We start from the raw sequence: 17358 nt of genomic DNA, 5'->3' as shown, positions 1-17358 counted from the left end.
TTGTATTTCCATTAGTACAATACCAGGTGCAATTCTTTTTTTTTTTTAAGGTTTTTTAAATTTATTTGACAGATAGAGGTCACAAGTAGACAGAGAGGCAGGCAGAGAGAGGAGGAAGCAGGCTCCCTGCTGAGCAGAGAGCCCGAGGCGGGGCTCGATCCCAAGACCCTGGGATCATGACCTGAGCCAAAGGCAGAGGCTTTAACCCACTGAGCCACCCAACATCCCCCAGATCTTGCCTTTTACATCAAAGGAGAGGGATAATACCCATCTAAGTGTAGTTGACGATCCATAAAGCTGAAGGAATGAATGATGAAGAGCTGAGCCCTGGCCCTGCCTTGAAGGAGCTCTGTTAGCCCAAGCAGGATATTGAACTACTCTGGATCTTGTTACTTGCTCAGTAAAATAAGAATATAGAATTAGATGATCCCTATAGTCTTCCTTTTCCCAGCACTACCTTTATTAGTGTGCTTGGGCTGCTTAAACGAAGTGACATAAATCAACAGGTAAAACAACAGACAGTTATTTTTCCCAGTTCTGGAGGCCAGGAAGTCCAAGACCAAGGTGTTGTCTGATTTGGTTCCTGGTGAGAATCCTCCTCCGGGCTTGCAGCAGCTCCTTCTTGCCATATCCTCAGATGGTAGAGAGAGAAATTATGAGAGCGCTGGTCCTTCTTCCTCTTCTTACAAGGACACCAATTCCATCATAGGCAATCTACCCTTATGACCTCATCACAACCTAATTGCCTCCCAAAGGCTCTGCGTCCTAATACCATGACTTTGGGGGTTAGGGATTTGACATATGAATTTTGGAAGACAGTTTAGTCCATAACAACCATTCTATGAATCTACTCAAGATAATTAATTACAAAATAAAGAGATCCCAGATAGGGGTCTCAATGAGAGGAGAGTAGGAGTCAAGAAACCTGAGAATGAAAAAAGGAGTAAAGGAAAGGATTGTTTTATTAACCAGAGCGAAGGAGGTGATTGAGAAAAGGAATTGACTTTAGGTTTAGATGCAAACCCTTGAGTTATGCTGATAGCACTTGGATCAGAAGGTGGGAATTTGATGGAGGCCTTTTCAGAGGTTGAGGACATTGGACTTGGGAACTATTTGGCCACAAGGGGTAGGAGAAAGTTATAGATCGTAGCGGACTCTACATTTTGTGCCTGAGTGATAGGGGAAAGCCAATTCAGCAGCAATTCCCAACGGTGACTAGAGAATTATCTGATGAACTTTTAAAAAATACTGATACCTGGACTCCTCCCAAGATGATTTAATCCAGGGTTTTTGGAATTGGGGCTAGAGCGGCAGTATTTTTCAAAGACCCCAGGCAAACCCACTGTGCAATTTCTAATTAGAGTTAGTTAAAGGCATAGATTTCTGGCTGCTGTGGAGTGATAAAATACTGAGGATTGAAAGGTGATAGCCACCAAATAACTTGGGGTGTGGGTTGTATGGTATGTAGATTATGGCTTCCCAAAGATGCCTACAACCTAATCCTTAAAACCTGTGCATATGTTAAGTTACATGGCAAAAAAGAATGAAAGTTGTTAATCAACTGACCTTAAAATAGGGAGATTATCCTTGTTTATCCTAATAGATGCAATATATTCACAAAGGTCCCTAAAAAGAGAAACAGAGAGGTAGAGGAAGAGAGTCAGAGGGAAAGGTGGCTATGGAAGAGTAGTCAGAAAGGTGCAACATTATTTGCTTTGAAGACAGAGGAAGGTATGTCCAATCAAGAAATGGGCGCTGCTGGGGCACCTGGGTGGCTCAGTGGGTTAAAGCCTCTGCCTTTGGCTCAGGTCATGATTCCAGGGTCCTGGGATCGAGCCCCACATCGGGCTCTCTGCTCAGCAGGGAGCCTGCTTCCTCCTCTCTCTCCCTGCCTGCCTCTCTGCCTACTTGTGCTCTCTCTCTCTCTCTCTCTCTCTCTGTCAAATAAACAAATAAATAAAAATCTTAAAAAAAAAAAGGGGGGGGCTTTTATAAAAAAGGGGAAAACAAAAAAAAAAAAAAAAAAAGATTCTGCCCTAGTGCTTCTAGAAAGGAATGCAGCAGAATGCGATTTGGTTGACCTTAAAGCTTTGTTTTAAAAACTGGTGAGACCTGTGTCAAACTTCTGACCTACCCAACGATAAAATAAATTCAAATTACTCTATGCCACTGAGTGTGTGGTCTCTGATACGAGTAGTCCATTCAGGAAGTCCTCTTGGAGGAGATACATTTTGATGAACTGTTATGTAGGGACATTGTTGACAGAGGAAAAACTCTTAGATGTTAGAATTTAAATCCATCAAGATTTTAAAGAAATTCTCCAGGCTGTATAATAGCTACCCAGAATGTTTAAAATCAAAAGTCAAAGAAATAAAACGGTTTTGTGATTGTCACTAAATTCTGCGATGGAGTCAGAGGCAAGAAATTCTGGGGAATTTTTCTCAGCAGTGTTACTTGAATTGTGATCAACTTCCCTGATTTAAAGGCTGACAAAACACTTGTTTTACCTGGATGGTTTTAAATTACTTGAGTCAGCAAAGAAACAGATAGAAGCTGCAGCTTCCACATAGCTCATCACCTGAATGTAAACTGGAACTTAATATTCCTATTACTCTCCTTTAATCAGATCTGTAGACTCTGCTGATGGTTTTTCATTGGGTCCTCCTGAATGAAAAATAATTGGATAATCACACATACACACACAGAGCGCCAAAAACCTTCCATATGTACACTTAGTTATTAAAGTACTTTTATTGAGGATTTATATATCACATGACCTGTGTTAGGGACTCATCCATGAATGTGACAGGCAAAGTCCTTGTTGTAATGGAGCTCACAGCCTGGAGGAAAACACATACAAGTAATCGAGTAAGTTACAGTAGAATAGAAAATATAGATTGGCATAGCAGAACAGGGGTGGGGCAACTGACTCGATGTGGGGGGCAGGAAAGGAGGAGTAGGTTGGGGTTGGAGGGGCTTCCTGTAGAAGATAATTTCTAAGCAGCATCAGCAAACCCTGGGAGACCATTAAAAATGGGAATTCTCAGGTGGGTTAAGCCAGACCTATTAAGTCTGAAATCCTGGGGATGAGACACCAAAATCTGTGTTTTAATAGATCTCTGAGGGGTTCAGATCTATGCTAAAGTCTGAGAACCAGACGATCATACCTAGGCTGCACGTTAGAATCACCTGGAGACTCTCACATCGTTGCTGTTGCTGTGGCCCCTCTCCTAAAGACACTGAACCCTTTGGTCCGGGATAGAACCTGGGAATCAGTATTTTTAAAACCCCACGTGTCAAGGGTGAGACCACATCTTCAAGCTGACAGCTAAAGCCTGAGTTAGCCCGGCAGTGAGGGCTGGTGAGAGGGCAGAAAGTATTATAGCCCAAATGCGAGAGAAAGCCCAAGATTCCTGGGATTTGATAAGGCTAGGGAACACACACAAGGAAACTTCATGGCTTAAGATAAGGTTCATAGTTATACATTTGTTTATTGTAGTACTTCTTAAACTTTAATGTGCATAGAAATTATCTGAGGCTCTGGTAGAAACACAGACCCTTATGCAGTAGGAAGGCTCTATCGCCCCAGCACCTCCTGATCAGAGAGCAGATGGGGACTGCAGAACGATGTAACTATGCTTCAGGCCAGGGCCAACATAAGGGCACCTAGCCGGGGTGAATTGCAGATGCCTGCTGCTGGATGGGTGTGTTTTGAGGGTAAGGAGGAGAGATGCATCCAAGCACAACCTCCCAGCCTGCTCTTCTGATTATTTTCCATCAAGGTCGCACTGCTTTTAGCTCAGCAGTTACCCTACAACCCCCAATCTAGCTGAATGCATCCCCTGGCCAGGTCCGCAGAGCCAGCTCATTAAGTGACCGCTGGAGCTCTCTGTAACGTGCCAGCCAGCCAGGGAGGCGCTGGTCGAGGAGGGGGTTGCTCTCCGGGGACCTCTGTTCCCCTCTCTCACTTCCCACTTCGCCTGGCTGACAGCGGCGGTGCCTGCGGCAGAACCTCTCTTTGCAGCAGCCCCTCGCACTTGGCTCGCACTTCTGGGCGCTGTCCATGGTTGCAGCATCTTTCGGCGCGCCACGTCAGGAGGCCGCAGCGGGGCCCTGCGATTGGCGGAGGAGCCGCTCGCCATCCCCCCAACACCCCCGCCCTCGCGCGTGGGCCCCGAGCTCCGGCCCCGAGTCCGGGTCCCGCAGGCGCGTGCCAGTGCCCGCGCGAGGCGCGCCCTGGGGCTCCCGGGCGGCACACCCACTTTCCTTATTAGGGCAGAGTCAGAAGCACAGAGCCGGCGGCGGGGGCGCGAGGGTGGGGCGGGGAGCCCTCGGAGGCGACAGTCGAGGGCGCAGCCACAGCCTTCGCCGCCTCTGAGCGGCAGGAGGGAGCCGCGGTCGCTGCGCTCCGCCGGCCAGTTTCCCGAGACCCCGCTTCTCTCCGCGGGCAGAGATCTTTCTCTGCGCCCCGCCGGGTACCCCTAGTCCAAACCTCTCGCGGAGACATGGAAGAATTTTTGCAACGCGCCAAATCTAAACTGGTAAGTTAGGGGAGCAACGCTATGTGCGTGTGTCTGTGTGTGTGTGCGCCTGGGTGTGTGTATCTGTGTGTGTGTGTGTGCGCGCGCGCGCGCGCACGTTGATGAAGAGGAAAGGGCATTGCAGCAGAGAAGGAAGAAACAACTTTGCCACTTAGTTGTCAGGGTATGCGGGCTATTCCCTGGAAAGAATCTCTGGAACTCTGGTCCTTTACAGCAGGCAGTCTGTATCCAGAATCCTCGCCCACAGGCAGGCAGAGTGCTGAGCTGGGGGTGGGCGACCTGACAGAAGTTGGGTCCTGTGTGTTTAGCTTTGTTTCGTTTGGTTTGAGGTTGGAGAGAGGTAGAACCAAACTGCAGTTTGCTTCTGAAGGCGAGAGGGTTAATGGGTGTGGCGCTCCTTTCAAAAATGAGCCCCGCCTTCTGCAGAGGCAGTTACTTCTAAGTGTAAAGGGGAGGGGGGAAAATCCCTTAGAACTGTGCTTTTAGCTGGAGGTGGTGGCAAAGAGTAAGAAAGGAAGTTAGGGTGCTGGCTGGGAAGGATGTGCGAGGCAAAGGCAGAGTTTACCCAGGCATCCCTCACAAAGAGCTTGCTCCAGTGCAGGAATAAGGGACGTGCTAGCGTGAATCGCGCGTCTCCCAGTCCCTGTTCAGATCTGTAATTTGGGCAGAGGCAGAAGGGGAAACCCCAACTGTTGCTGATGATGTGGGGTTTGCCAGACTATTGTTCTCCTGGGAGGAGACCAGCTCGTTGGCCCGGTACAACTGTACCACTGTCCAGAGAGCGAACTGTGATTTTATTGTGTGTGTTGACAGTTGATACATATTCTGGAACAACAGATTCCAGCAGCTTCCTAATTCCAAACTATCTTGGCTCTCCAGCATAGCGGTAATGCACATAATGGAATGTTTCTGTTTCAACACTTAGGAAAAAGCCTCTGCTCATTTACAAGCAGTATCTTTAATGAACAGTGAAATTACCTTTCCTGGGCCTGGCATAGGAGGAAATGCATAATTTATGATGTCTTTAACCTTTAAACCTTCATAGAAGACAAAATACAAAGTCTGCATTAAGGTGACATCTTCATCACATGGCAGGATATTTGTAAGGTTATTATCATAACGTATTTATGCTTGCACAACAAAGGGAGAGTAGACCCAAGTGTGATTCTTACAGTGATTTAACTCTATCTTTTAAAAGACCATCAGAGTTGATTACTGCTAATGTAAGTAATTTGTTTTGTACCTTAAGCCTCCTGGAGAGTCAAATGTCAGTGGGGATTTCAGAATTGAGAAAGTTGGTCATTTCTGTGTTTATGGCTGACCCCCTTATAGTTTTACTTGAGCACATGAAGGAAAATAGTGATTTCAGAAATTGTGTGCATTTCTGCTGGTATAAGTAAGCTCTCTCTTTTTTTTGTTTTGTTTTTTGTGTTTTTTTTTAACCTAACAATGAGTGAAAAGTGGTCAAAAAGGAAAGTCGATCATGCCAACTTATTTACTTATTTATTTATTTATTTTGTTGGTGGATGAAAATGAATAGCCATCGTAGATACATGCAGGTTCAGGCTGCACCTGTGTTCCGCCCCTCAAACATGTATTTTAACAATAAACATATAGACTGTGGGGTCTGATGTGAGCAAGAGATTTGCCTCCCTTCTGAAGAACGATTGCTGGAACAGAAAAATTTCCTATTTCAGATCAATCAGTTGAAAGGAATGGGTAAGTTTATTTACTGAGTCCCTTCACTAGCTGAGCAATTTGCTCTACACTATTAAAAAAAAAAAAAGAAAAGACAGGAGAAAGAAGTGGTTGCTTGAGTTACTGCTCCTGGTTGCCTGTGTTAGCCAGAAGGACAATTACTGCTAATTTTTTTTTCTCGAAATAGGTTTCTTTTCAGAGATCACAGTTTGTTTTTCATAGCCACAGAAAAAGTGTTTTGGTCACTTTTGGTGTCATATTTCTCCTGAGAAGTGATATTTTCTAGGTAAATAAGATTTTTACTTAATTTGCAATATTAACTATCATAGTAGATAACCTTTCGTTTTAGAGGATAATCTTTGTTTTGGAGAAAAATATTAAGTCAATTATTATGACATTCATTTGTGAGAAGTATATTCATAGTAAATTAGTACTGTTTAAAAAAAAACAGGCTAATACTTTGGGGAACATTTTAAGGAGAAGAAAATCGTGCTGGCTTTCATTTAGGCCCAATTACACCAGAATTAGTTAGAATTTAGGTGTTCTGCTTAAGCTGTTTTCAGTCAGAAGTTAGTATAGGCTTATCTGTATGAAAAGTCTAGCTGGCAAGGCTTTTTCCTACCTACTTGACTTCTTGCTTCGATATTCTGTAGTCATGATGTGTATCTTTTAATAGTTTGGAGTAGTCAGTGTTCTTTCCAAAGTCCTAACATAACCTCACCATCATTGGAACCAGCTCATTCCAATAGACAAAAGACATTTTAAGTTGCAAAATGGAGTAACTCTTAGTCACGGATAAAATTTCCAATGATCAAAACTTTGGAGAAAGTGTGCATCATTTTTCCTCCTGAGTAGGAGCATTTATTATTCATTTGTCATTGTGAGGAGAGAAGAAGCCCCCCCATTCTAGGCCAGGCCCTGGTGTGGATCAGAAATCTTTGAAGGGGGAGAAATGCTTTTGGATTTTTATTGGGTAGTTTAGAGCTTATTTCTGTTGAAATTGGGGAAGCACGCAGTTCACTCTGCTCCTGTGGACCCTTAAGCTGAGGCAGATTCACTGGCATAATCCCGGCCCCCTTTCCCCTAAATCTCTCCTTCTGATACATACCCTTCTTCCTGACAATATGCTGTATTTAAAAGAAATGGCAAAAGCAGACCCCAAGTGTGGCCTCAGTGGGATCCCTCCTGGCACTCAAATGCTTCTCTGGGGGCCTGCTTTCTAACCTGGTCAGGACTTGCTCGGGTGCCTAGGTCTTCTTGATAACCATCACTGATGGTGGAGGGCAGTAAGGGAGGTAGTCCCTTACCCAAGCGTGGTCTCCCAAAATGGCACCTTCTTGACAAACAGGAATGACAAATAGGAAATTAATGCAATGATTATTAAACAAGACAGTAGAGTAAGCAGTATGAGAGCAAGACCCCTGAGATGGAAGAGATGCTGACCAAAGAAAGGGTGGGCAATGCTTTTTACCTGCGTGCATTGCCCTGATGTGAGCACTCAGCTATGTTTCCGGTTCGGACCCCACTGCTAGAACCGCAAATGAAAAGAAAAACACTTTTTCTTTTTCTCCTGCCAGTGCCCACCTAGCTTTTCTTCCACCTGCCCATTCAGAGTTCGAATAGGGACAGAGATCAAATCCTGTAGTTCCAGGCTTGTCCTGAACTTTTAGCTATGCTTTCCATTTTTTGTTTTGCCATTTCTATGGTGGTGTCTTCGTTATTCGTTGTAGAATTTCTATGGTAGAAAAATTGATGAAGGGAGGGAAAGAGGGTTCCCCGCCCACTCTACGCTGTGATTTGGGAAATATCCTCCCCTCTCACAGTGGTCAGCTCGGGAAAGTATTCAGGCCAAGACCACCTCATGGTGGCAGTAAATGGTCTAAGTTCCCATGAACTTTGGGAGGAAGAAATGAAATTAATGAAGCATCAGAGTCCCAGGGCCCCAGCTGGTGGGAAGCCAAGGTCCCCACACTTGGCTACGGAGCCTCTCCCACTGCCTGGACCCCAGCAGCTGGTGCAATTCAAGCAGCTGCTAATGGATGGGGGGAGGGGTCACTGTCATCCATGTGCCCTAAGATGTAGATCACTACGCAGCCTTGGGTGTTGGGCTGGAGAAGTGTCAGCTGCCGCTGGAAGGATCCAGAACACATCCATGTCTCAGGAATGCTGTTTTCAAAGAGAGGGTGAGGACAGGGTCGCCACTACAGTCTGAGGAATGCCTCTGTCCCTGCCGCAGGGACAGCTGCAGGTGAAGAGCTCTGTTCCGCAGCGGGTATTAGTCACCACGTGGATGGACTCGTACAGGAGCAAAATTCCGCATGACCCAAATGCCAACTTAGACTCTCTGGTATGTGGCATAGGGACCAAGAAAACACATTTGGAAGTCGACATGAGCAGCCACATTCGAGTTGTAGAGGAGAGGGGGGTTTTAAAAAGAAAGAAAAACACCACAGCCTGTCTGCAGAGTCATCGTCTTGATTGGAAGTTGAAGGGATATATTCCTGATTCCTTTACGGGAAGGAAAGTGGGACTCATCCATAAAAAGCTTCTCTGAAGTGACTGTTGCAGGTACTTTGGACGGGCTGCTGTGGTGAGGACCAGTAGGGATGGATGGAGCCCCTGTCTGAGCAGTTTCTTTTGGGGAGCTGAGCTGATCACAGACCAGGGGATCAGCTCCCTCCCCGCCAGCAGCGAGGTGCACTTGAGACTTTGCCTGAGCATTGGTGAGCAGGAAGGAGACCAGGAATCCAAAGCACTTCTGTGAATGTGGTACCCCCCACCCTTCGGAGAGAAGAGCCCTTGATTGCTTTAGCCCCAAAGCCAGCTCAGACCAAGGTCTGTAGATTATCCAGCCCCAGGGGCTTCGGAGAAGAGTTGGGCTTTTTCAGTATAAATCTCAGTGGATTTCAGTGGATTGGTCTGCCTCAAAGGTAAAAAGAATTAGTCACTGCTACTCAGCACCTTGGGTCTTGGAGGACGTGATTAGGTGAGCAAGGAAACCATTTAATTAGTGACTTGGGAATATTTGATGTTAACCGGATGAAAAGATGAGAGCTTTGGTATAACATGTTTATTTCTATTTGTAGCATTTATTTGGGCAGATATTAACATTGTTTGGGGTTTGGTGTGCCGGTCGAGAGAGCTCTTGTAGGCGATGGTGGCGTGCTGATGGAGATATCACTCTACTTGTACATCCACTCCTCCCTGGAGTGCTAGCTGAGCGGAGAAAAGGGTGAGGGGGAACTACCTGTGTTTGGATGAAGGCTGCAAAAATGGAAAGAACATGTGGGGTCCAGAGAGGTGAAGTACATGGTGTTGCCTTGGCCACTGATTCTGTTTGGACCCTGGGGTTTATGGGAGAGTCCTAGAATATGGAGTCATCTTTGAAGAGAAACTGGGAAGGGGCAGGACTAACATAGTCAGGAGGCAGCATTCAGATGGAGTTTGATATGACTGATACCCTCTGGGCTTGAGCAGTACACACCCTGCACAATTGTACATGGTTTCCTTGCCCCAGGTCTCAGAGTAGCCTACTCAGAATCTCTGACAGTGTGCCAGGTGCATTTCTATCTGAGCCCTGTGGCTTTGGGCTTTGGTTTCCAGGGAAAGGTCATCTTTTTTCTTAAGAGATCTTGAGAGGCAAAGTGGGTACTAGATTGCTCTGAAAAATCCAACCCACAAAGTCTGGGTTGGGAAAAATAAGTTGACAACACTGTCTTGGTTTTGTTTGTTTGTTTGTTTTGTTTTGTTTTAGATTTTTAAAAAATTTATTTGTCAGAGAGAGAGAGAGAGATTGAACAAGCAGGGGGAGCAGCAGGCAGAGGGAGAAGCAGACTCCCCTCTGAACAAGGAGCCCAATGCAGACTTGATCCCAGGACCCTGGCATCCTGACCTGAGCCAAAGGCAGACACTTAACCGACTGAGCCACTCAGGCATCCTTTTACTGGAATATTTCTGACTCATAGATATTTTAAATTTTAAACCAGTCCTTATGGAAAAGAAGAACAAGGCCAACACTTAACCAACTGAGCCATCCAGGTGTCCCTGGTCTTGGGTTTTTAATCTGACAAATGGGATAATGATACCCGCTTTGCAGATTTGTTGTAAAGCCAAAATACTATCTCAGCAGTCCTCAGCACAGAACCTGGAAGAGTGGCTGCTTCCCTCCATTTGCCCCAGCCTGTAGTTCTGGGCAGTTTCTTATCTCACCCAATGGCACTGTTATCCACCCAATTTCTCCAGCTGGAAACTTCCTTCTCCTCCACCCCATTCCCACCCACCTTATCCCGGACATCCCTAAGTCATCCGGATGACTGCAATGGTGGGCTCGCCAGTCTCCAGTAAACCACTCTCCCACTGCTGCTAGGGAGATGGTTGTGAAAGCACCATTTGCACCTCTGTAAGCCTCAGGACCCTTCTCTTGCTCTGAGGAAAACAGACAGCACTTGCAGCATGACCTTGGGATCTGACCCAGGGTGCGGCTCAGCGTCTTTGGGCTTCTCCTCCTCCTTGGCATAAGTAACTCCCACCCTTTCTTCAGAGGAGGTGAAGAAAGAACCTCTCCCTGGGACCTCTTCCCTCTCCACCTCCTCCACTTCATGACTCCACGTTGGGTTTTGTGGTAATGATTTTAGATCACTCACTGCAACTTGTCATTCTGTCTTTCCTGGGGATGTTTGTTTGATTAATCAGAGTAAAAAAACAGGTCTCTGTCTATTGGATTTGTTCATCACCAGCAGGGCCTGGTGCAATGCCCGATGTTTAGGAAGTTGTTTGTTTTGGCAGTTAATCCTGCCGTATTATCGTTAATTAAGTACAAAGAGCCTTCCAATTATGTCACGTGGAGAGTTTTTCACCCAATGCTCCGTTTGGCTGTTCTGTTTGGTGTGCCGTTGTCCAGATCAGCCTGCCTGGTGTATCAGTCACTCTGATGACGCGATCCCAGCAGCAGATGGCACAAGCCTCATGGGTCACCAGATGAGGGACTCCTTCTGTCCGCACAAAGATCGTTCTCACGTTGCACAACGTGTACTTGGCCGTCTCTGGTGCAAAGCAATACTTGGTTATCACAGATCAGACAGAAATTCTCTTTGGTCTTGTCAATGCTGATGACCTCCCGAAAACAGCAGAGTAGGCTCTCAGTTTGGCCCTTGTAGTTGATCTTAATGAACTGCCGCATGTGGATCTTCTCTCCTTCATTTCTTGTCAGGGAGTCCTTAAGTCGGTTCCTTAGAAAGAGACGAGGGAGGACATCCTCTCAACCTGTGGGGACCAGGAGGTGGATGATGAGCAAACACACTGGTCGGTTGTTCCAGCATCCGGGGCTTAGGGGCCGTAGCCAGTTGTAGGTGCTTCTTGGGACCGTGAGCCATGCCTGTGCTGGTCCCCAAATCATAACCCATTATAGTGGCTCAATAAAAATGAAAAAGTGGATGGACACATGCAGACTCCAAGTGATCGGAGTCTGAAGAAGGGCCGACGACAGTCTGCACAAACCTAGGTTGGTTTTCTTAGAAGCAGGGGAGAAACATTAAGGTCAAGGAGTGCCGTCTGGAACTTTGCACAAAGTCTGTATTTCATACAAAATGTTACTGCAAATGAGTGAAGCTAGTTTTTATGCATGACTGTTGGGAATCTGCAAATATTGGTTGAATTTAAGCAGGAGTGGATTGGCGAGAAGCAAGGAAGGGAATGGACCACTAAAAGCCTCTGCAAAACCACATTGGATAGATCAGCAAATGGAGCTGATTCTTGCCATAGATCCTCCTCTGTGAGGCTCAAAGACTAGAAATTGCTCTTCCCCAATCCCAGCTACCACACCAGGTACACCCAGCCGATTCTGCTTCCTCTGGGGTAGTACTAATGGTATGAGAGAGACCGGCAGGGAAGCTTTTCAGAGTCCTTGAGAGGAAAGGTGCAGGCATTCCAGATCAGTCTCATTAGTATTTCTGTCCAACCCTGACCCTGCAGACCTCGTGCACGGGATCAGCCCATACATTGTCCTGAAGCAGACCCCTCATCCGACCAGTGTGCTGTTTGTCATAGAGCTGTGCCCACAGTCCTCCACTTCATCGAACTCTCAGGGGTGTGACCAGACTTTCCTGGGTACTCTTACTAGCCTATGATGCAAGAGTCTTTTAGAAACAGTGGTGTCCAGAAAAATTGCATAACTTTGGCTCCATGCATTTTCTATTTCTTGCTTTGGCTGCCAGGAAGCTCAAAGCTATGTTGATGCTTACTCCTTAGCCTAGTATTTCTATAGTACATTTTTCTTATTTTTATTGCTTAGCTTCTACCTTGTTATACTTGTTTTAATGTGTGTGTGTGTGTGTGTGTGTGTGGTTTTTGGGGTTTTATTTGCTAAGTTTGTATGGTTTTTTTTTGTTGTTTTGTTTTTTGTTTTTTTGCAAGCAGCTCATCATTTTGAACCCTGGCAAGAATAAAAACATACATTTTACAATAATGTCTATGATCATGAACTTGTTTGGGCAACAGGTCTGGTGTAATTCAGAGTTTATCTACTCACATTTGGGAATTAGCTTTTTTCATGATTGCAAATACCGTGTGGGAGCTTCAAAACATGTAGTTGAAATTAGGTATCAATCAACACAATCAAAACTGTATCTTTGCTCTCATTCTTAAAGACCAGTACCTTCCCTGGATAAGCAATAATCTCACATTCCTGTACCTGAGCCCATAACCTGGAGTCCAGGATGCAGCCCATAGTAGAAGCTGCTAGGCCTAAGCAGGAAAGTCTGGGAAGAATTTCATCGAGCATTTTTAGATTGGAGGGAAACTTGGAGATCCTTTTGTCTTCCTCATCACTTCTTTTCTTTAAATGCATTTTGGCATGGTGGCTGATGGTGTGAGCCAGATAGCCTAATTTCAAAGCCTGACTTTGCCATTTTGATGTACTCGTCAGACGACCTTAGTTACTTAGACTTGCTGAGTCTCGGTTTCTCACCTATAAAATGAGAACAATAGTTGGGGCACCTGGGTGGCTCAGTGGGTTAAGCCTCTGCCTTCGGCTCAGGTCATAATCTCGGGGTCCTGGGATCGAGCCCCGCATTGGGCTCTCTGCTCAGCGGGGAGCCTGCTTCCCCCATCCCTCTCTGCCTGCCTTTCTGCCTACTTGTGATCTCTCTGTCAAATAAATAAATAAACAAAATCTTTTAAAAAATTTTTTAAAAATGAGAACAACAGTAGCACACCCCTCTTAGGGCCGTTGCAGGTGTGAATGTCCTAAGACGAGAATATGCTCTCCATCCCTATAGCTGAGCAGTATAAAGTAATAAAAACATGAAAGAGACCACTGGTGGACAAGAGAGCCAGGAAGCCCTACTGACATTTCATAGAAACAGGAACAGTTCTTAATTCTTAGCTTTTTTTAGTTCACCTAAAATTTGGTGAACTGTCTTCCCTCTAAGAAATCTGTCTTCCCTCCAAGAAATCTGTTTTTTTCACTGAATGTTCACAATGGTCTTGTAAGGTGGGTATTATTCTCCTTTTGCAGTTGAGGAAACTGAGCTTTAGGGAGTCAGGAAGTTGGCCCACGTTCTCATTGCCAGTGAAAAACAGAGCTAGAGTTCGCTCCCAGACCAGCCGCCTCCAATTCTAGGACTCCCTTCTTAGAGACTCCAGTGCTTCTGCCCACCTGACCTCCCAGAACACTTAATTCCCTTTAAATAAAAAGTGAACAACTTGACAGGTTTATAGGGGGATTGGATGGTAAGTCCGCTTTGACCCGAGAGAGGTTTATTTCTTTGTGGTGACCGTTTTATATTAAAAACCCTCAGACAACTGAGTCATCAACGAATATTATTGAGAACCAGCTGTGAGAAAAATATGTGGCTCCGCTGGCTCTGATTTGGTGGGACAAGCTGGGAGACACTGCCCACTGCGTACCCATGTGAAAGGAATACAAAAGATTGATAAACTAGTTGGAACATTGGCGTGCGACTGGCTTTTACAGTGGTCAGAAGTACTGTGGGAATTTCACGAATTTTTAATAAAGAGAATGCATCTCAAAAAAAGTTTGAAGTTGTCCCTTACTTACCATCAAGATTGTTGACCCAACTTTTGGTTTGACAGGTATCTTCATAGCTGTTAGTCTGTTGCTGGAGGCCTTAAGGAGGCCCTTGGTTGACTGACTAATCAGTCAGTCTTACAGTAGGGTGACTCACTGCAGTGACACAGCTAGTGTGGAGAAGAGCTGGAGTCGGGCCACAGCTCCCAGTGGTGCCAAGCTTGCTTCTTGCTCCTGAGTCTGCCCACTTACCCACGCCCCCTGAAAGCTGCTGGTTATACCCCAGACACATGTAGGAGTGAAGGAAAGGGGAGGAGAGAAAAGAAGGGAGGTACAGGTGGAATTGGAAGGAACTAGAAGAAAAGAGAAGGAGAAAAGGAATTTGGGGGGGGGGCACAGGGAGAAGTCATGAGGCATGGGAGAACATCCTTCCAAAACCCAGGTTGCAATGAGTTGCAGGCCCAGCACTTCCTGTTTCTGGGATTTACTCATCTGGTGGCATCAGCCAACCCTTAGTCTCCTGAAGGGTGGAATTACGCAGGAGCAGCTTTCCTTTAGACAGCCAGAACTGATGACTGAAAACACACACGCGCGCACACACACACACACACACACACACACACACACACGAGTGTTACTCTGCCAGAAAAAGATGAGATTGTGCCATTTGCAACAACATGGATGGACCTAGAGGGTGTTACACTAAGTGAAAGAGGTCAGGCTGAGAAGGACAAGTATCGTATGATTTCACTCATGTGTGAGAACCAAAAAACAGAATTAGAGAATAAACAAACCCAAAGCAGACTCAGGCCTATAAATACAGAGAACAAACTGGTGGTTGTCGGAGGGGAGGGGGTTGGAGGGACGGACTAAATGAGTGGAGGGGAGTGGGAGGCAGAGGCTTCCAGCTCTGGGATGAACAAGTCAGGGGAGTAAAAGACACAGCACGGGGTCAATGGTCCGTGATACCGTAATAGCGTTGTATGGCGACAGACGGTAGCTTGCGGTGAGCACAGAGTAAGGTTCAGACTTGTCGAATCAGTGTGTTGTACACCTGCAATTAATGTAACGTGGCACGTCAACTAGACTCAAATAAAGACACTTAAAAAAAAGAAAACATACCTTTAAAGTTAGTTCTTTCCTCACAGGAAAATCCCCCCAAACTCTATCTCTGAGCCTATTTGTGAGGTTACATCTGTAAAAACACATCTGTAAAAATGCTGGGACACAGGAGAGACCCACGAATGTTAACCGTCATCACCATCACCATCATCACCACCATCATCATCATCACCATCACTTAGTTTGTGCTTTGACAAAATAGTCACAAGCTTGGTTTTCTCAGAGCACAGTGACGGAGGAAGAGGTTGCCTAACAATGTAATTGCTGCTAAGTTACAAGGGAGGGAAGTGCACAAAAAAACCCAAAATCAAACAGAACCAATAAGAAGCAGACCCAGGCCCCCCATCAGTGCCACTCCATCTGGAGTAGGGCAAATAGTTCTAAGGATCTGCACGGTGTCTACAGCTGTGACATCAGGGTCGTCAAGTACATTGCTGATGTTCGCAGTGACAACCCTGTGTCATCAAGGAGGAAAGATCACTAAAGCTCAGTGTCCTGTTTAAGGAGAGAGGTAGGACGTGCAAGCAGTTTCAGAAAAATTTCCAATCCAGATAATTCAAATAGAAAAAAAATAGAAAGGAATTGTCACGTGGCGGGCCGGCTTTGGTTGTCTGCAAAAGTGGCTCGTATAGGAGACCTCGTTCTTGCGGGAAGCTAGATATGTGAAATGTCATGGTTTTTATAACAAGGGATCATGAGTCAGGAGGGAGGGCGATGGTGCTAAAAATGTGAGCCTGATGTGAGGAGGCAGAAATAGGCCTGTGGCATGTAGAAGATACAAGAAAGCCCGCTCCCCGCTCCCATCCCGAGTAGAGAACTAAATCTCATTCTGGACTCCACAAAAAAGTTGCAGCAGGGTCCATGAGCCTGTCCAAAATTCCCTAAAAATGGCCCAAGAGGGAGGGGTACCTGCTGATGGGTTTTCAATTATTGGAAAGGTTTTTGTGGGAGAGTTCCCACTCGCAGAAACCATTTCTTTCCCTCACTCAATAACAACAACAAAACCAAAAAACAAAACAAACTCCAGGACTTTAGAGTAAGTGGCTTGGGGGAAAAAAAAAAAAAAGATGTCGATCCATTCCGTAAGATCCAATTATTTCGTTGTGAAAAGTATCTATCAACTAATCAGAGAGTGCAAAAGTGAAATGTGCATGCTTGTGTCTTGTCCCCCAAAATGGAAAAGAAGAGTGAAGCCTGAAGTTCATTCTGAATGTAGATGCGTTTTTGTTCATCTTTGCACACTTCATACACATCTCCCCCAGCAAGTGGCCCGTGGGGCCGGCCAGACCAGCACCTGGCTCTGGGAAGACGGAAATGTCATGACAGGTGCGCAGATCAAGTCGTTCCCCTGCCACGGATATGTCTGAGAGGACACATGCCTGTCTGCTCCCCGGGAAGGCAGTGTCGCTGGGCCCTTCTCCAGGGAGGCAAGGGGGCAAGCCTCTCACTACCCCCCAAACTCTCTGCTTTTTTTTCTGTCCATTTCTGTTGAGAAATAATTGACAGCCTGATGGTTTGATTTACTATATTGTAAGAGGATTACCATGATAGGTTCAGCTAATGTGCATTTTCTTTTATTGATAAAGAAAAAGAAAAGAAAGAATAAAGGAGGAAGATTTCGCCTTGTGATGAGAACTCTTAGGGTTTACTCTCTTCCTGACTTTTCTGTATATGGTGTGGCAGTATTAGCTGTAGTCAAGATGTTGTACGTTATTACAACTCCCAGAGCCGCCGCCTTGTGGGGTGCTGGATTCTTTCAGGGAAAGGTGAACAGTAGTTCAACTAATTTTTGTGGACTAATACAAGCTGAAACTTTGGTTCATATTTTGTTTTATCTTTAGAGTATTTACCAAGCTCATTGGGGGGAACTTCTTTGGTTTTAATTCTTTTCTTCTTTTTCTTCTTCTTCTTCTTTTTTTTTAAATAAAATTTCATTTATTTGACAGAGATAGAGAGAGAGAACAAGCAGGG

At 45.6% G+C, this 17358-nt stretch overlaps 1 pseudogene; it reads right to left on the bottom strand.

Moving 5' to 3' along the window:
- Window positions 1-11075: 11075 nt before the first annotated feature.
- LOC111153527 lies at window positions 11076-11611 on the bottom strand (annotated as a pseudogene).
- Window positions 11612-17358: the final 5747 nt, after the last annotated feature.

This window comes from Enhydra lutris, unplaced genomic scaffold, assembly GCF_002288905.1.
Source record: "Enhydra lutris kenyoni isolate GAN:26980312 unplaced genomic scaffold, ASM228890v2 scaffoldscaffold33, whole genome shotgun sequence".
Lineage (NCBI taxonomy): Eukaryota > Metazoa > Chordata > Mammalia > Carnivora > Mustelidae > Enhydra > Enhydra lutris.
This window is presented reverse-complemented; position numbering and strand designations above follow the sequence as displayed.